Source organism: Petaurus breviceps, unplaced genomic scaffold, assembly GCF_028583685.1.
Source record: "Petaurus breviceps papuanus isolate PSGF00001 unplaced genomic scaffold, PetGlider_PUasm1.0 77, whole genome shotgun sequence".
Lineage (NCBI taxonomy): Eukaryota > Metazoa > Chordata > Mammalia > Diprotodontia > Petauridae > Petaurus > Petaurus breviceps.
This window is the reverse complement of record NW_027186492.1, coordinates 3,642,877-3,651,129: the sequence shown is the minus strand read 5'-3', so window position 1 is coordinate 3,651,129 and position 8,253 is coordinate 3,642,877. Positions and strand designations below refer to the sequence as shown.

Below are 8,253 nucleotides of genomic sequence, written 5' to 3'. Positions count from 1 at the left end.
GAGAGAGAGAGAGAGAGAGAGAGAGAGAGAGAATCAATAAAAGGACAGACATTGACACAGACTGGCATTATTTCCTAAGGAAGGTTTTTGTTAGGGTTTTTGTTTTGTTTTATTTTGTTGCTTTTTGGAGGGGGCAGGGCAGGGCAATTGGGCTTAAGTGACTTACCCAAGGTCTAATTTTATGTTAAGTGTCTGAGGCTGGATTTGAATTCAGGTCTTCCTGATTTCAGAACCAGTGTTCTATTCACTGCACCACCTACCCCTCCTCCCCCACAAGCCTCTCCCACCCCCAGAAGGTTTTTGTTGTTGAGTCATTTCAGTTGTGTTTGTCTGACTCTATGATCAAAACCCTATCTGGGGTTTTCTTGGCAAAGATCCTAAAGTGGTTTGCTATTTCTTTCTCCAGCTCATTTTGCAGATGAGGAAACTGAGGCAAATAGGGTTAAGTAACTTGCCTAGGGTCACATAGCTAGTAAGTATCTGAGGCTGGATTTGAACTCAGGAAGATGAGTCTTCCTGACTCCAGATCCTCCACTCTACCCACTGAGTCACCTAGTTGCCCAAGAAAGTTTAATTAATGCAAATCAATTATGACAATTAGCAGGAAAATGAGACTAGAAAACACATCAGTAAGAAAACATATTATTTCAAGCTTACTTTTTTACTTTATTATTTTTCCTTTTTTTCTGTGTTTTCTTTTGCAACATAGCTAATATGGAAATGCTTTGCATGACTACATATGTATAATCTATATCCAATAGCTTGATTTCTCAAGAAGGGAGGGCAGGAGAAAGAGAACTCAAAATTAAAGAAACTCAAAATTAAAAAAAAAATTTGTATTTATTTTTAGTTTTCAACATTCATTTCCACAAAATTTTGAGTTCCAAATTTTCTCCCTATCTCTCCCCTATCCTCCCACCCCAAGGTGGCAAGCATACTGATTACCCCTTGTCTGCCCTCTCTTCTATCTCCCCATCCCTCCCTTTCCCCTTACTTTCTTGTAGGGCAAGGTAGATTTCTATACCCTATTGCTTGTATAATTTCCCAGGTTGTATATAAAAACAAATTTTTAACATTTGTTTTTAAAACTTTGGAACTCAAAAATTTTAAAAATGTATGTTGATTTTTCTGTTTACATATAATTGAGAAAAAAGACTAAAAATTAAATTTAAAAAAGTCATTTCCTTGCCAAGGGGGAAATATAGAAGCCAAGGGCAAGACTGATTTAGAACATAAACTTATTTGTAAAATTGAATAGAGGAAGTAAGTAATACGGTATCACAAAACAGTAAGTAGGGAAGGGAAAAAACAAATTCATACATATACAAGAGAACCCCTTAAGCCAAGTCATTATGAAAGTATCTTAAGGATGGAACTGAAAGCAGGACAACAAATGGATGTCCAACAGCAAAGATCTGTCAAAATTTCTATTAAAAAACAACAACTCTTTTCTCCACAGTGGAACCATCACATGTGAATTCTAACACCAAGGTCCCTGGTGTTCTCTATGAGAAAATACAAAGCAGGCTAAAGAAAGCAAAGATGAGAAGAGAAGCTGAACCAGATCAAGTATGCATGATGGAGACCGGCTTTTGAAGATCATACATTTTTGAGGTCTTTAAGGAATCAATTCTTTTTTTTTTTTGAGAGGGGAAGGCAGGGCAGTTGGGGTTAAGTGACTTGCCCAAGGTCACACAGCTAGTTTTGTGTTGTGTCTGAGGCCAGATTTGAACTCAGGTCCTCCTGACTCCAGGGCTGGGGCTCTATTCACTGCACCACCTAGCCACCCCAAGGAATCAATTCTTGAGGTACCTGAAAGAAGGGAGGATGCCAATTGACAAATATAAACATCTTTATTTACCCCCCAAAAGGTGGATTCAATCACTTTTGACTCATAAACCTACTTTTCCATCTTTATAAAATCCTTTACACATGTTTTGATGGTAGTTTTTTTTTTCTTTTTGGAGGGCATTTGGGGTTAAGTGACTTGCCCAAGGTCAAATGGCTAGTTTTTGTGTTAAGTGTCTGAGAGTGGATTTGAACTCAGGTCCTCCTGACTCCAGAGCCAGTGCTCTATTCACTTCGCCACCTAGCTGTCTTTTGAGGGTAAATTTAATGAAAAGAATAAATAGATTCCCATGAATTTCTTTATTTCTATTTAGAGTCCCACCATCCTTCCAGTCATCCAATGGTTGAAAATTTGATGTTACCTTTTCATGTTGCACATACAATCAGATACCAAGTCTTATTGTTTTCTGCTTCCACAATATATCTTGTATCTCTCTCTACTCACAAAGCTACCACCCTAGTTCAAGCTCTTATCACCTCTTGCCTAGACAACTCCCACATTGCTTCCTTGACTCAGGTCTCTCTCCTCTCTAATCCATTCTCCTCATGACTGTCCAAGTGATTTTCCTAAAGGTCTGACCATCATTGATTTTTAATCAACAAACTCCCATGGAGTTTCCTCTAAGATGAAATAAAAGCTCCTCTGTTTATTTCATAAAACCCTTTACAATCAGACCTACCTTTCCAACTTTATTATCCACTACTGCCCTTCTCACAATCTATAGTCCAGTCAACGTGGCCTTCTCAAAGTTCCTCACAATACTACATCTCCTGTCTTTGTGACTTTGCACTAGGTGTCCCTTATGTCCAGGGATGTAATGGATGTACAGGCTCCCGAAAGCCAATTGTTAAATTTTCAGAGTTAGTTTTTATACAATCGACAAATTTTTGAATCAGGACTTGATTTATTGTTTTGCTGATTGTCTATATTAAGAAAGTGTTAATATTGTTAATGAGTTTAATAAGATTAAACTTAAAAGTATGTCCTTAGTACATATTTTTCCCTGGAGAGACAGTTGTTAAAGATTTACCGTATACCCTGCCTATGCCTGGAGTGCACTCCTACCTTACTTCCACCTCTTAAAATCCCCTGTTTCCTTCAAAATTATTTTCAAGTGCTACCTTCTAAATAAAGCCTTTCCTGACCATGACCCTTCCTCCTTCCCCCACCTCCCAACTCCTAATTCCCTTCCCTCAAAAACTTATCTGGTATTTATTTTGTAGATGTAAGCCACTGTCCTTTTAAGGTACTTCCCTTTCATATGAAAGCAATTTGTTGCTGAGTTAAGTGGGCTCATTGTTCTAAGAGAAAGAGTTACTGACAGATTTCTGAGACAGCTGTTGCTTATTTTGAATGTGACCAGGCATGGTATACCACAGAGATACAGAAACAAAAGATAGGATGAAAAAAGAAGGGAAAGGACAGACTTCAGAACTTCATCATTCTTTGACCCAGCAATACCACTTCTAGGTCTGTATGCCAGAGATCATAAAACTGGGAAAAGGACCCACACAAACAAAAATATTTACAGCAGCTCTTTAGGTGGTGGCCAACAATTGGAAATTGAGGGAACGTCCATCAATTGGGGAATAGCTGAACAAGTTGTGGTATATGAATGTAATGGAATACTATTGTGCTATAAGAAATGATGAGCAGACAGACTTAAAAAAAACCTGGAAAGACATATATGAACTGATGCTAAGAGAAATGAGCAGAATCAGGAGAACGTTGTACACAGTAATAGCCACATCATGTGATGACTGACTTTGATAGACTTAGCTCTTCTTAGCAATGTAAGAATCTAAGCCAACTCCAAAAGACTCATCGTGGAAAATGCTGTCCATAACCAAAGAATTCTGGAGTCTGAATGCAGATCAGAGTATACTATTTGCTCTCCTCTTCTTTTGTTGTTTTGTTTCATTTCTTTCTTGTGCTTCCTCCCAATAGTTCTAATTCTTCTTTACATCATGACAAATGTGAAAATATGTTTAAGATGAGTGTATATGTATAGTCTATATCAGATTGCATGCCATCTTTGGGAGGGGGAAGGAGGAGAGGGAGAAAATTTAAAACTCAAAAATCTTATGGAAGTGAATGTTGAAAACTAAAAATAAATTAATTGTATATTTTTTAGAAAAAGACAAAGGAAAAATAGGAAAAAATAAAGGAAATGAGGATAGTTTGGCATGACCTGTCTGTTCCTCATGAAATCTTAAAAAAAAACAAACAAAAATACAAAACAAAGCTTCATCTGCTAAGCTACAAGCTGGAAGTTATAGATACTACAGCTGCAGTTGAGGAGTAACTCCAATTGATGAGAACAGCTTAGAAGAGTATTAGAAGGATCACTCAAGAAATCAGTTGGGGGTGGCCAGGTGGCTCAGCGAGTAAGAGCACCGGCCCCAGAGTCGGGATGACCTGGGATCAAATCCGGGCTCAGACTCTTAGCACCCACCCAGAAATAACTGGCTGTGTAACCTTGAGCAAGTTACTTAACCCCAATTGCGTAGGGGCGGCCAGGTGGCTCAGCGAGTAAGAGCACCGGCTCCAGTGTCATGACCTGGGGATCGAATCCTGGGCTCAGACACTCAGCACCCACCCAGAAATAACTGGCCGTGTAACGTTAAGCAAGTTACTTAACCCCAATTGCTTAGGGGCGGCCAGGTGGCTCAGTGAGTAAGAGCACCCGCTCCAGTGTCGGGATGACCTGGGATCAAATCCCGGGCTCAGACACTCAGCACCACACCCAGAAACACCTGGCTGTGTAACCTTGAGCAAGTTACTTAACCCCAATTGCTTAGGGGCAGCCAGGTGGCTCAGCGAGTAAGAGCACCCGCTCCAGTGTCGGGATGACCTGGGGATCAAATCCCGGGCTCAGACTCTTAGCACCCACCCAGAAACACCTGGCTGTGTAACCTTGAGCAAGTTACTTAACCCCAATTGCTTAGGGGCAGCCAGGTGGCTCAGTGAGTAAGAGCACTGGCTCCAGTGTCGGGATGACCTGGGGATCAAATCCTGGGCTCAGATACTCAGCACCACACCCAGAAATAACTGGCTGTGTAACGTTGAGCAAGTTACTTAACCCCGATTGCTTAAAAAAAATAAATCAATTGGTTTGTTTTAGAAGTCATAATCAGTGAGGTGTTAAGTGAAGCATGATAAAAATTAACTCAGCAATAGAAGAATCTGTTCAAGTTTTGTTTATCAAGGAATATGTGATTCTAGGCAAGGCACTCAATCTCCCACTGTTGTTGAGGATCAAACAAAGATAATAATTGTAAAACACTTAGTACAGTCCCTGGCACATAAGTGCATAAATGTTAGCTATTATTATTAAGTAAATGGTTATGTTTAAGATCTAAAAGTCATTATTGTGACATACACTGTGACTTACACTTTGTGTAAGTGGAAGTACGTTGGTGGAGGCTAAGAGAGTTAAAGTAGTAAGTGGAGTGTATTTTCCCCCCAAGCAGTGTTACCTTTAGGATCCTGAGAAAATCTGAATATGATTGCATGGTGGTGGGCCTTCTAAGAACCTATCAGGGGTGGGGAACCTTCAGCCTCAAGTCACATGTGGCTTTCTAGGTCTTTGGGTGCAGCCTTTTGACTGAGTCCAAGTTTTACAGAACAGAAGTTTGGATCTAGATGGCCACGTGTGGCCTTGAGGTCAAAGGTTCCTCACCCCTGATTAGGCCTTCCAGTATGAAGGCAGGTTGGAGTGAGGGAGACAGCCTGACAGCCCAGAGTAACTAGGTGATACTGAATTACCTGGCATGATCTAGTAATGTGATCACTCCCAGCCCCCAAGGCATCTGCTCCTTAACCAGGTGTCCTCCCCAGGGGACACATCTCCTGTCCTTGCTTTTCCTTATCAAAGTTAGGGGTGACTTGGTCTCTCAGGGGGAGGCCAAAGCGAGTGGGGACCTAGGGAACTTGGCTGAGATGTTTTTTGTTTTTCTAGCCAAGATTGCTAAAGGAGCTGGGTCTCATGAAGCAACTAGCATTCCTTAAGTGTCAGGGAGGGGAATAATCAGCTACATCTGAAAGCCAGCCCACTTTCCCCAGCTGTGGACCAAACCTAACGCCTGAAGATTAGTCCCAGCCACCTCCATCCCACCCCCACCCCAAGGATGAAGTAATAGGGAGGAGCTGAGAACTCTTTTTTAAAAAAAATTAAATTATTTCTTTTTCGTTTTCAACATTAACTTTCATAAGTTTTAAATTTTTTTCCCCTCTCTTCCTCCTCCCTCCCCAAGATGGCTTGCAATCTGATATGGGCTCTACACGTACATTCCTATTAAACACATTTTCACATCAGTCATGTTGCATAGAATTATAGCGAATGGGAGAAACCATGAGAAAGAAAATCACAACAACAAAATAAAACAAAAGAAAATAGTCTGTTTTGTTCTGCATTCCGACTCCACAGCTCTTTCTTCTGGATGTGACTGGAATATTCCATCATGAGTCCTACGGAATTGTCCTTGTATTGCTGAGAAGGGCTAAGTCTATCAAAATCAATCCTTGCGCACTGTGGCTGTTACAGTGTACAATGTTCCCCTGGTTTTGCTCCCCTCACTCAGGAGCTAAGTACTCTTAACCCACTTCCTCACTGAAATGTCTACCAATTAAGATTGACTTGCCTTTGCCAGAAGAGGTCTAAATGTTGCACTGTGAGGCCAATCAGAAGGAAGACATGTCTAAATTTAAAAGGCCTTGTTGGTGTCTCTCTCCGTCTTTGGTCAATGAGAGGAGCTACTGACACAATTTATTGGATATTGCTAGTCTAACTAATAAATTCATGGTGGCTAGGTGGCACAGTGGAACTGGGCCTGGCACCAGGAAGATTCATCTTCCTGAGTTCAAATTCAGCCTCAGACACTTATTAATTGTGTGACCCGGGGCAAGTCATTTAACCCTGCTTGCCTCAGTTTCCTCATCTGTAAAATGAGCTAGAGAAGGAAATGACAAACCATTCCTGCATCTTTGCCAAGAAAACCCCCAAATGGGGTCATAAAGAGTCAGATGTGACTAAAAAACAATTGAATAACTAATAAATTGATTGTGTTCAGGTCTCTGGCTTACTACTGCACGACCCAATTTTTTGGTTTTTTTTTTTTTTTTTGCTTTTTAGAGGGGGTAAGGTAGGGCAACTGGAGTTAAGTGACTTGACCAAGGTCACATGGCTAGTTTTATGTTAAGTGTCTGAGGTCATATTTGAACTCATGTCCTCCTGACTCCAGGGCCAGTTCTCTCTATTCACTGTTCCATCTAGCCACCCAAGATGACCCATTTTTTACTAATAGCATTCTGTTATTAAAAATAAAATTTTGCTCTTGAGATAACTGTACCATAGCATCATTTTTACTTGCCACCCCACCCCATATGCCTCTTTGTATGTATGCACCACATGTTACATATACTTAATTATGTACATGTTATCTCCCATGATAGAATAGAAGTTGCTTGAGGGTAGGACTGTTTCATTTTTGTCTTTGTATCTCCAGTGCCTTCCACAAAGTAGCATCTTAATAAAGACATTAATTCATTGATATTCTACAGCAGACCATTGCTCTACAGCTTTACAAGTGACAGAAAATATATTATTTTACTCAATTGTTTGTATTTGACATAGTAGAGCAAAATGACACCTTCAAGGCTCTCCTCTGTCCATGAGGTCATAGGTTTAAAATCATGCAAAATTTCTTGCAAGATGTGATAAGAGGGGAAAAAATACATTTGTTTTACAACTTTCAAACAGGAAAATTATATTTGCCAAAGGTGTTTGGCATTGTCATGTGGGACAAATGGAGGAGAAATTCACTATAGATGGTGAGGTCTTTTAGATATACCTGTTTTCAGATGATTTTGTGCCAACTACATTAAACATTCAAATATTGAAGACTCCACCTTCCATTTTTGTTTTAAAACTGGGTCTCCTTATCTTGACCAGCTTGGAAAGTACAGCAGGTATTCAAAGATCAATCTCACTACTGATCACCATGGAAGTTTTGACTTTTGGTTCCAACCTAGACTGATTTGTCCTTTTTAAAGCAACCTGGTGAACACTCCACCCTCCCCACCCTTCCTGCTCTTGGGGAATCACTTTATTGGTACTGGAAACCCAATCAATTTAGCCTGCTGAAGCTCAGAACTCCTGAACTCAAGAGATCCACAAGCCTCAGCCTTCCTCGTAGCGGGGAATACAGGTATATGTCACCACTTCTAGCCAGAGCCTCCTAAATAAAGTCCAAAATCACTCATAAGACTATTCTAACTATCTATACCAGAGAAACTAAATGAATGAATGCTTATCATGCAGATTGACATGAAATCAGCTAGCTTATAGAATCTATCATCTATCTATCTATCTATCTATCTATCTATCTATCTATCTATCTATC

At 40.2% G+C, this 8,253-nt stretch overlaps 1 long non-coding RNA gene across 2 annotated transcripts in view; it reads left to right on the top strand.

Annotated features, from left to right (window-relative positions):
* The window catches only part of LOC138175300 (uncharacterized), a 9,567-nt gene extending 6,802 nt beyond the window's left edge, over positions 1–2,765 (top strand). For both annotated transcript variants that reach the window (XR_011171966.1, XR_011171965.1), the window contains one exon: positions 1,460–2,765. This is a non-coding gene — a long non-coding RNA (uncharacterized lncRNA). The remainder of the gene's footprint in view (positions 1–1,459) is intronic.
* Positions 2,766–8,253: the final 5,488 nt, after the last annotated feature.